The 11,693-nt window shown below is 47.4% G+C and overlaps 1 protein-coding gene across 1 annotated transcript in view; it reads left to right on the top strand.

Moving 5' to 3' along the window:
- The first annotated feature begins 480 nt into the window (after positions 1-480).
- ftsj1 (FtsJ RNA 2'-O-methyltransferase 1) overlaps positions 481-11,693 on the top strand; it is a 29,897-nt gene continuing 18,684 nt past the window's right edge. Inside the window, exon 1 of the mRNA XM_072386467.1 lies at positions 481-484. The gene's annotated coding sequence lies outside the window, so the exon portion shown is untranslated. The remainder of the gene's footprint in view (positions 485-11,693) is intronic.

The raw sequence follows: 11,693 nt of genomic DNA, 5'->3' as shown, positions 1-11,693 counted from the left end.
GAGGCGTTCCCAGGCCAGCCGAGAGACATAGTCTCTCCAACGTGTCCTGGGTCTTCCCCGGGGTCTCCTCCCAGTGGGACGTGCCTGGAACACCTCACCAGGGAGGCGTCCAGGGGGCATCCTAACCAGATGCCCGAGCCACCTCATCTGACTCCTCTCAACGCGGAGGAGCAGCAGTTCTACTCCGAGCCCCTCCCGGATGACTGAGTTTCTCACCCTATCTCTAAGGGAGAGCCCAGACACCCTGCGGAGGAAACCCATTTCGGCCGCTTGTATTCGCGATCTCGTTCTTTCGGTCACTACCCACAACTCGTGACCATAGGTGAGGATGGGAATGTAGATTGACCAGTAAATAGAGAGCTTCACCTTCTGGCTCAGCTCCTTCTTCACAGCGACGGGTCGGTGCAGAGCTCGCAACACTGCAGATGCCGCACCGATCCGCCCGTCAATCTCACGTTCCATTCGTCCCTCACTCGTGAACAAGACCCCGAGATACTTGAACTCCTCCACTTGGGGAAGGATCTCATTCCCGACCCGGAGAGAGCATTCCACCCTTTTCCGGCTGAGAACCATAGTCTCGGATTTGGAGGCGCTGATTCTCATCCCAGCCGCTTCACACTCGGCTGCGATCCGATACGTATCCGATTTACTGCCGGCAATGCGGACCAAACTCTAACACCGGTCATACAGAGACCGAACGGCCCCTATCAAGGGGTCCGGCACTCCTTATTCCCGGAGCACCCCTCACAGGACTCAACGAGGGACACGGTCGAACGCTTTCTCCAAGTCCACAAAACACATGTAGACTGGTTGGGCGAACTCCCATGCACCCTCCAGGATCCTGCCGAGGGTATAGAGCTGGTCCACTGTTCCACGGCCAGAACAAAAGCCACACTGCACCTCCTGAATCCGAGGCTCGACTATCCGATGGATCCTCCTCTCCAGTACCCCCGAATAGACTTTACCAGGGAGGCTGAGGAGTGTGATACCCCTATAGTTGGAACACACCCTCCGGTCCCCCTTTTTAAAGAGGGGGACCACCACCCCGATCTGCCAGTCCAGAGGCACTGTCCCCGATGTCCACGTGATGCTGCAGAGGCGTGTCAGCCAAGACAGCCCTACAACATCCAGAGCCCTGAGAAACTCAGGACGGACCTCATCAACCCCCGGGGCCCTGCCACCAAGGAGCTTTTTGACCACCTCAGCAACCTCAGCCCCAGAAATGGGAGGCCCCGTCTCCGAGCTCTCCGACTCTGCCTCCTCCGAGCACGTGTTGGTAGGATTGAGGAGTATTCCCCCCACGACTCACAACGTCCCTAGTTGAGGTCAGCAAAGCCCCGTCTCCACCATACACAGTGTTGACTGTGAGCCGCTTCCCCCCCGAGACGCCGGATGGTGGACCAGAATCTCTTCAAGGCCATCTGGAAGTCGTTCTCCATGGTCTCACCGAACTCCTCCCAGGCCCGAGTTTTTGCCTCAGCAACCGCCGAAGCCGCAGCCCGCTTGGCCTGCCGGTACCTATCAGCTGCTTCCACTGGCCAAAAAGGCCCAATAGGACTCCTTCTTCAGCTTGACGGCTTCCCTCACCACTGGTGTCCACCAGCGGGTTCGGGGGTTGCCGCCACGACAGGCACCGACCACCTTACGGCCACAGCTCCGATCAGCCGCCTTGACAATGGAGTCACGGAACATGGCCCATTCGGACTCAATGTCCCCCACCTCCCCCGGGATATGGTTGAAGCTCTGCCGGAGGTGAGAGTTAAAGCTCCTCCTGACGGGGGACTCCGACAAACGCTCCCAGCAGACCCTCACAATACGTTTGGGCCTGCCAGGTCTGATCGGCATCCTCCCCCACCAGCGGAGTCAACTCACCACCAGGTGGTGATTAGTTGACAGCTCCGCCCCTCTCTTTACCCGAGTGTCCAGGACATACGGCCGGAAGTCCCATGATACAACCACAAAGTCGATCATTGAACTGCGGCCAAGGGTGTCGTGGTGCCAAGTGGACACCCTTATGCCTGAACATGGTGTTCGTTATGGACAGTCCATGACTGGCACAGAAGTCCAACAACATAACACCACTCTGATTCAGATCGGGGGGCCGTTCCACCCAATCACACCCCTCCAGGTCTCACTGTCATTGCCCACGTGAGCATTGAAGTCCCCCAGCAGAATGAGGGAGTCTCCGGTAGGAGCATTCTCCAGTGCCTCCCCCAGGGACTCCAAAAAGGGTTGGTACTCTGAACTGTTGTTTAGCGCATAGGCACAAACAACAGTCAGGACCCGTCCCCCCACCCGAAGGCGGAGGGAGGCTACCCTCTCGTTCACCGGGGTAAACCCCAATGTACTGGCACACAGCCGGGGGGCAATAAGTATGCCCACACCTGCTCTGCGCCTCTCACCACGGGCAACTTCAGAGTGGAAGAGAGTCCAACCCCTCTCAAGAGGACTGGTTCCAGAGCCCAAGCCGTGCGTCGAGGTGAGTCCGACTATATCTAGCCGGAACCGCTCAGCCTCGCGCACCAGCTCCGGCTCCTTCCCCAACAGAGAGGTGACATTCCACGTCACAAGAGCTAGCTTCAGTAGCCGGGGATCAGACCGCCAAGGCCTCTGTCTTCGGCTGCTACCCATCTCACAAGGCACCCGACCCCCTTGGCCCCTCCCACGGGTGGTGAGGCCGTCGGAAGGGGGACCCATGTCATGTTTTCGGGCTATGCCCGACCGAGCCCCATGGGCACAGGCCCGGCCACCAGGCACTCGCTGCCGGGCCCCACATCCGGGCAAGGGATGACGAGGTCCAAATCTATTTTTCATCATAAGGAGTCTTTTGAGCTGTTCTTTGTCTGGTCCCTCATCTAGGATCTGTTTGCCTTGGGTGACCCTACCAGGGGCTTAAAGCCCCGGGCAACATAGCTCCCAGACTCATTGGGGCACGCAAACTCCCCCACCACGATAAGGTGACAGCTCATGGGAGAGAGTCTTTGTTATTCATTTAGTCAATTATTCTTTAATCATTTTATCCTGAAGTTATTATAAAAATTTTGTTGTGAATTTGCAGGTGTTCATAGTACTGAATGCTAAGACCGCCTCATCAACAACAGCCACTCCAGGCAGAGAGCAGACATGGACATCCTCTTTACTTTCCATACTTTTATCGAGAAAAATCGGATTGTGGAGAAACAATACACAGCTCAAAATGTCACTAATATTCCATGCTTCCTAAACAAAACTAGTAACTAGGCTGCCACAGGGGGTCTGGCTCAATAATAATTAGCCTAAAGAGTGCCTGATTCAATATCACCATGTAATGCAAAAAAACCAACCGATTAACCAATTATAACAGCTGCTCCCTAAACGGCATATATATTTAGCAACAACATAAATTCCCCACAGCATAACCCAGTCTCTTAATCAGGATTGTCCTCTGCCATAGCTAGCAGCAGAACCAGCCGAGTAACCGGCCTCAGCTAATTCCTCTTCCCAACTTGAACTTCAGTTGAGGCATACATCCATCATCACTTGCATGCAGCTTAACCACCTTCCCAATGCGCTAGGAAGCTCATGGCAACTGAGGATCAACGATCATCACAAATTTGTCCTGAAGGAGTTAATCGGTGTGTTGGTGCCACTTCCAGTGGGTGTGAAGAGTAAGTAGCTCCCAATGAATTGGGCCCAGAAGTAATCTGCCATCATCTGACAGTGTTGTCAACACATTCCGGTGATCTTGTCTGGAGTATAAATAACTTTTGGGAGGGACGTGTTCCGCCAACCCATCAGCAGCATATTTGGCTTTACAGGGTCTAGCTCTGTGGCATCAGAAGATACATATCCCACAAACAGCAAAGACTCCTTAATCTAAGAGATCGTGGTTCTGACGAACACTTAAAACCTGCAGGACTCTGATGTCAGCATCGATAGTCCATCGAAAGATCAGAGTAATATTGACAGTGAGCTCTTGATGCAGGAGGGAAGACAGCTGGGCTTCTGTTAGTGCCACACAGAGCTCTAACTATGGCAAGAACTGCTACCATATGGCACGGTTCATGTCTCATTTGCAATAACAAATGAGACATGAACCGTGCTGTCATCCTGTGCTGGTTTGAGAGCTAAGTTATAAATAATGTCTCTCTTGCACCATTGCATAAGACTGAAGACCATTTGGACCCTGAAGTCCCCAGCCAAGTACCATTTGTATGGGCACAGACCTTGCTGTGGAGCAGGGCTTGTTGATACTACCTCCATCCCATTGGACACTTCTAATGATGTTAGCATTCCTATTAGTAACTCAACACAAGAGGGTGAAGCTCTGAAAGGCTTTGGAATCTTCTGCCTTGAAGTCAGGAGAATTCATGATTTCTGCATCTCATTTTGTGCTAACTGGTGCAGCTGCCCATATTGCCATTGCAAAGCTTACATAGTAGCCATGTAGGGTTGTGCATAGTGCCTGTAGAACTGAGCTATTAGCCTAGCATCATCCGGTACTAAGTGTTCCAAATGGAGATGATATTTATAATGCTCAGATAGTTCAGTGTGAGTACTGAGTAGGTGGTCCAAACCATCTTCTGCCAGGGTACAAACAGCAAACTTCCTCTTGCTGTTGTAACCAGGTTAAGCAGTTCAGGTACTGGGACTGGCTATTTGGGAACCTGAATGAGCATAAGAACTGTGGTGTGTATTGCGGCGGCAAGGCACACTGAACACGTGGATCTGATGTAGGCTGCTGCGGTGCTGGGCCAGTTATATGAGACAACAGGTAATAGACTGGCTGAGTAATTGGGGAAGTTAGAGGCTGCTGTAATGGCCGGGGATGACAGATCAGCTACTGTGGTGTCAATTGATACACTGGCTGTGGAGGTGGGACTGGTGGTAGCTGATACACTGTGTGCAGAGGGGCACCAGAGGTATATAGCAATTGATAATTAAATCACTGAGGGATGTGGGTTAGTGAATGACTCACTGGCTGGATAGCAGCTACGGCAGACAACTGTGGTTCAGAATAAGAGGTTAGAAGACTGGGTGGGAATCTCTGGTAATGCTTTAAACTAGTTTAAGTCCTATCTCGAGGACAGGAAGTATTTTGTTGAAATTGGTAACTGTGTCACAGACCAAATAGCTATGACCTGTGGGGTTCCCCAGGGGTCTATCCTGGGACCCCTATTGTTCAATCTGTACATGCTCCCATTAGGCCAGCTAATATGCAGCTATAATGTGTCCTACCACAACTATGCATATGACACACAAATCTTTGTCATTGACGGCAGGAGAACAGGGGCCTGTAGATACATTGTGTCACTGCATCGAACAGATCAGTGTGTGGATGCAAAACAATTTTCTCCAGCTAAACACAGACTAAACTGAAATCATTGTCTGTGGCCCACAGAAACAAAGAGAAAGTGTTATCAGTCACCTTGAGACTCTCTCTAAAACCTAATAAGTTAGATATCTAGGGGTAATATTGGACTCAGACCTGACCTTTAACAGCCACATTAAATCAATAACATCAGTGGCTTTTTACCATCTAAAAAATATTGCCAGAATCAAAGGAATAGTGTCTAAACCAGACTTAAAAAGACTAATCCATGCGTTTGTCTCCAGCAGGTTGGACTACTGTAACAGCCTGAGAGATAATATAGGATACCTTCGATCAAACTCATTTTGACAGGGGACCTCTGACCTCTTATCGATCAATCAAATTAATATGACAGGTGACCTTTGTTTGACATCCGTTTGCTGACATCTGGGGATATGACTTTTGACCTCTTATCGATCGATCAAGCTATTTTGACGTGTGACCTTTGTTTGACATAGATTAGCCATCTGTTGAAGAGGTCTTTGACATCTAAGGAAGGGGGTGTTTATGGCTAGGGTTAAGAATGATTACAGCTAAAGTCAGGAGGTTGTGAGAAATATATTAGTTGAATGTTTAAATAAGAGAAAGGGTTAGGGTTAATAGAAAAGGTTAAGTTGTAGAAGCGGTCAACATTTTAACAGCTTCAAAGGTCCCTGTAAAGTAAAGATGGGAAAATAATTAGATGTGTGGGGGGTATTGTTCGACCCCAGTTTTGAGGGCCAATGGGTGGACAGGGGAGGGGTTTCGAGTAAAGGATAAAAACCCTGAGACAGTCAGTGTGTAGAGAACGACTTTGGGGTGAAAGATAGCTGATTCAAGATGCCCAGGACAAGAAGCAGAGTGAGTGTAGAGGAGAAATCTACGCAGGCACCGGAGAGGACGTGTGCTCTGCGGTCTCTCATTTGTGAGACTCCGGTAACGATATTTGAAGATCAGCCCTTGATACCAAATGCTCCCAAGAAAAGGATGGTGTTTCTGTGCAGAACGCAGCAACCGTCGTCCGTGTCTCTACAGGAAGAATGGTCACTGGAGCCTTATGGACTGCGGGGAAGATGGGGCTATGTGTTCATGTATGAAACAGGTGACCTCTGTCTGTATCAGCTTGACGAGGGTGGTGAGAAGCCGGGACCTCTGACCACTGTGGGTATGCTAACTTCCAACGACTGGGGAGTGTTGAAACTAGCGATACCGCGTCATATAGAAGGAGGCAAGGGCTCGGCTGAGGAGGTGTTAACAGTGAAAGCAGAACCCGAAGAAATCCCAGCAGCGTCTGCAGCCACACGACCGAGACTGGAGAGTCCGAGACTGAAGAATCCTCTGGATGATGCTGAGCTGGCCAAAACAATGATGGTTTTTACTGCTGTGTGGCAATCGAAAACAGGCGTTACAGGCCGTTGGTTCTTCCGTGCAGGCCACCGGAAATCTAATGAGAATGAAGAGGGGGATCTTTTTGTTCTTGAGTGTTATAACTCTGACTGTGGTGTGTTTAGGACGCTGTTAGCAATACCTCATGCAGCCTGGGTGGAGAAGATGAATGATATAGCGGATCGAGTTTCCATGCTGTTCCACAGTTGCCAGAACTGGAGTGAGATTCTAGCAGTCAAGAAAACCCTGGCTGTGTAGACCTCCCTCCGCTGAGAACCCTCCTCCTCAACCTCAATAACCACACCCCCTTCAGGTTTATAAGGACACACTCCAGCACGGGTCATACACCGATCAACACGAGGAACAGGATGAGAACTAGCGTCCAGAAGACATTGTGCGAGGAGATCACTGACCGCAATCTGGAGAATGCTTCTCCGTCGCTATTGATGCATACAGGGACCCCTTCTGCAACATCCACATCACCGCAGTTTGGATCACCAGACAGCGACAGATACCACCTGGAGCCGTATCACCCTCCTTCACCAGCGACTTCGTCTGAGTCTTTCTTCTCCTCCAACTCCTCCTCTTCTCTTGAGATCGAGTTCTCAAATTCGGCGCCTGATGACCGCTGCTTAACGCTCTACCCGATAGGATCCACCGTGGCCGTAACAACGGAGGAAGCTAAATCTAACGAAATGGAGGACTCTCAGCTTCCACCAGGCCAGGGGTCCCCTGCAGACACTCAGGATGGGGGAGGAGAGGGCGAGGACGAATTTGATGGATGGGTCCCCTCAGGTTTTATCAAAGTTGTGAAAACTGCAGTGATACACCTCTTGAATGAGACCATCAAAAAATTTATGATTGGAATCATGCTACGGGTGTAGTGTCGATCACCCTAGTTTACGCCAACATCAGTGCAAGGATGTCCTCGAGGACGACTTTTTTCATGACCATTACTACACTCTGATGCGGAGACTTTATAATCAACGATTCATTCCTTCCATTCAACATCTTCTAACTGTGCGTAACCATTGTGAAGATGATGCCAGAGTCAGGGCTGTGGCAGAAGCTTACTTGTACGAACTAACTCTGGTGAAACAAATCAACACTTCTATACACGATATGTACGAGCAGTTGATTGGAGAAAATGTAAAGAAATTGCAGCAGCTTCAAACCATGACAAAGTTCTGGGAGGGTTAAAAGAAGGGTGTAACATTCCTTCTTTCCATCAGCCGGATGTGTTTAGACTAATATTGTAATCATGTGATGTTGTTATAACATTTAACTTTTCTTAAATCCTATATTACTAGCATTCCTGCTTTTTGTGATCATTTGTATGTGTGTGTGTGTGTATTATCACACATTAGAGAAAAAATAAAAGGTTGAAATATACTTGCGTTTTGTGTTTTCTGTCATTACAAGCCAGAGTTTGTAAAAGGTGAGATGGCTGAAACGAGGTTAATGAAAAAGGTTCTCTACGATCCTATCCACCCTGGTAGTTTTGGGGGAGTAGAGAGGTTGCGTAAAGCTGTACAGGACGAAACGGGTAAGAAAGTCACGTGCAAAAAAGTGCAAGACTTCTTATCAGAGCAAGATGCATATACTCTACATAAACCTGCAAGAATACATTTTCCGAGAAACAGAGTTTTTGTCACCAGCCCCTTAAAACAATTCCAAGCAGATCTCTACGACATGCAGGCCTTGGCTGAGTACAATGAAGGGTATAATTATCTATTAACCGTCATTGACGTGTTTTCAAAAAAGGCTTACGTTCGCACTATGAAGAGAAAAATCGCCGCAGAGGTGGTAAAGGCTTTTGAATCCGTTTTTAGAGAAAGCGAGACCCCTAAAAAACTTCAAACTGATGCGGGGAAAGAATTTTTTAACAAAAAATTTAAGGTATTATTAGAGAACCACAGAGTTGTGCATTTTGCTACTCCGAGCGAGGTAAAGGCATCTGTGATTGAGAGGTTTAACCGCACGTTAAAAACCAGGATGTGGAGATATTTTACTGCTAATAACACACGTCGATACCTCAACGTCCTGCAGGATCACGTGGAAAGTTACAACCACAGTTACCACACGAGCATCAAAATGAAGCCTGTAGAGGTGACTCTAGAAAACACCTTTAAAGTTTTTCAGAACCTGTACGGCTCTGCACGCGATCGACGCTGCAAGGACTCAAGGATAAAGTTTAAAAAAGGAGATCTTGTAAGAATATCTAAACTGCGAGGCGTGTTTGACAAGAAATATGAACAAAGTTTTACAGATGAAGTGTTTACAGTGACTGAGCAGCTTGCACGATCTCCCCCTGTGTACAAACTCAAAGATTTTGATGGAGAAGCTATTGAAGGTTCCTTTTACGCGGAGGAGCTTCAAAAAGTTAAACTGAATAAAGACAAGATGTATCAAGTGGAGAAGATATTAAAACGACGCAGCATCAGGGGTGTAAAACAGGTTTTTGTCCGTTGGAAAAACTGGCCTGAGAAATTCAACAGCTGGGTCAGAGCCAGTGACCTTCACGAGGTATAAAGGGGGCCATCGCTACTCCTAGCCCGCCACATTACACCATGAACCGAACGGTAGAGGATGAGGGGTTTTATATCACCCTGCCCTCCAATGCTAGTTTCAACGTCTTTAAGAATAATACCAGTTCCAGTTTCCGTATGGATTTAGCCCAGCATATCGATTTGGAAGGTTCGTGGCAGGTTGCCTTGACGGAGATTGCTTATCCGTACACATGGCATAATGCCCCCAGGGACTAGGCTTTTTTTGAATGGAGGAAAGCGAGGCTGGAAAAGTTCTACCGCCAGAATATAGGATGCGGACATTTCAAGGATTTGAATCAGCTCAAAGCCGAGATTGAGGGTCACCTTAGAAAAATAGGTTCTGATATTTATTTAGTCGTGAACACGGTGGAAAATAGACTCACGTATCAGGCAGGTGCCCAGTACCACCTGCGTTTTTATCCACCACTGAGCTACATGCTAGGTGTGGAGCCTGGCAAATGGATCGTATTTGATAAAAGGAGTGCCCCTTACCCGATGGATTTAAAAGCAGGTTTCTACCAGCTTTACTGTTACAGCGATGTGGTTGCTCCTCAGATAGTTGATGCTTATGCCCCGCTCTTGCGAACAGTTAGAGTAGAGGGTAAGTTTGGCGATATAATTACGCATACTTTTAACCCGGTCAACTATCTACCTGTAGCAAAGAGGCATATTGAAAACATCCACATAGAGATTAAAACGGATCAAAACACATCAAAAAATTTTACTTATGGGAAAACCATTGTGAGACTACACTTCCGACCCGTGATATCACAACGCGTAATGAAATGATGGTCATTCACTCTGATATCACAGAGAGAGTAAGAGGGAATTGTGATTCTATCTCTCCTCTGATCAGAAGTAAATATATATATATATATATATATATATATATATATATATATATATATATATATATATATATATATATAAAAACGGGTCGATCACAGACTCATTAGTCACTATCAAGCAAACGTTCAGTCAGAGGTCACCTCAGTGTCTGTGTCTGTGTCAGGAGGAGGACAACAAAGACCAAGAAAGCGGCCGCCGGGTAAACGTGTGAGGAGGTCACAAATAGTGAGGCCGCTCAAAAGAAAGAAATCAGTTGGAAGGATCAAGGATCAAGGATCAAGTATGAGGTGAGATGAGAAACATCTTTTGTGCCGTCCTGAGCGACATCTTATCTTCTAACGATTCCGGCCACTAGATCCCCAATTACGGGTGCAAGAGCCGTTAGGATGGGGAGAATAAACCCACCTCCTTGACTTTTGAGAGCCAGCTGCTTACGTTTTAAACCGGTTCTCTTATCAGCCAGCAGTCTGATAACTTTCTTTTGCTTTTTCAAACTCCGATACTGGGGAGGGGATAGCTTAATGTTACCCTTTAAAATATTCAGAGCAATCTCACACAAAGCCGAGAATGTCCTTACGTTTCTGAGGTGTGGCGTGGTACAGAGCTCTGAGTAACGGAGCATTCCTTTTTATATGGGCTGACATGATAAATTACTATCCTTTCGGAACATAGACAACTGGCCACTGACTAGGAAGTAAACCCGTTCTCAGTCTGTATTGTTCTGGGCATGAATGGGTCAGGTCGACGATTAAATACCCGTGCGGCTCTCTGGTGGTGTCCTCAAAACTCTCCAGGAAGATAGCTTTCTCTGAGGGGAAGATTTGACGGGCTAGTATATTCACCTGCAATCTGTCTCTGGGATTCTTAAACAGCACCAGGTAGTTACTGTTCAGGCTGATGGTGCGACTGTATTTCCCTTGATGAAATACATTTTGAGTCAACATCATGACACTCATATTTTCGTGATGTCTGTACTGTGTGAAAATTTTTACCACTTCAGGATGGTCTGAAGCCTGAAAAATGACATCGTCCAGAATAACCAAGTGCTTACGATCAGGAGGGAACAGATTTTCATCTTCAAAAGAATGAGGCAATCCTTCCACAAATTTGATGTTTTTATTCAGCCGCTGCAGTTCAGCGTACAATGGTTGGAAAGAGGTATAAATCCAAACAATATTATCAGATACATCATCCATCACATGGTTACACTTTTTTAAAAGACTTTTAACAAAAAATGATTTCCCACATCCGCTGAGCCCCACAATCAGACATGAAAAAGGAGTCTTTAGTCTGGGGTCAAAATCAATCTCCTTCATATCTGAAATTTTTTTTATTTATTTATTTTTTTTCCCTCTTAACCACCTTAATACCTTAATAAAAAGGCAGAGTTGTACCGTCAGGAAAAAGGCGTCTCTTGTCATACACCACCCGGAACTTTTTCGGGAATGTCGCATTTTTTAACAGAAACCCCTTTTTATCTCTTCTGATGGTACGCTGAAGGGTCTCGATCACGTTTCTCTGGAGCCAGCCAAGTATCCCTCCACTAACTCTTTGATGCTGTCAAAGTTGACCTTCTCGCT

Source organism: Leuresthes tenuis, unplaced genomic scaffold (genome assembly GCF_036924035.1).
Source record: "Leuresthes tenuis unplaced genomic scaffold, fLeuTen1.0.hap1 SCAF_5, whole genome shotgun sequence".
Classification (NCBI taxonomy): Eukaryota; Metazoa; Chordata; class Actinopteri; order Atheriniformes; family Atherinopsidae; genus Leuresthes; species Leuresthes tenuis.
The sequence above is the reverse complement of the archived record's forward strand: the minus strand, read 5'-3'. Positions and strand labels throughout refer to the sequence as shown.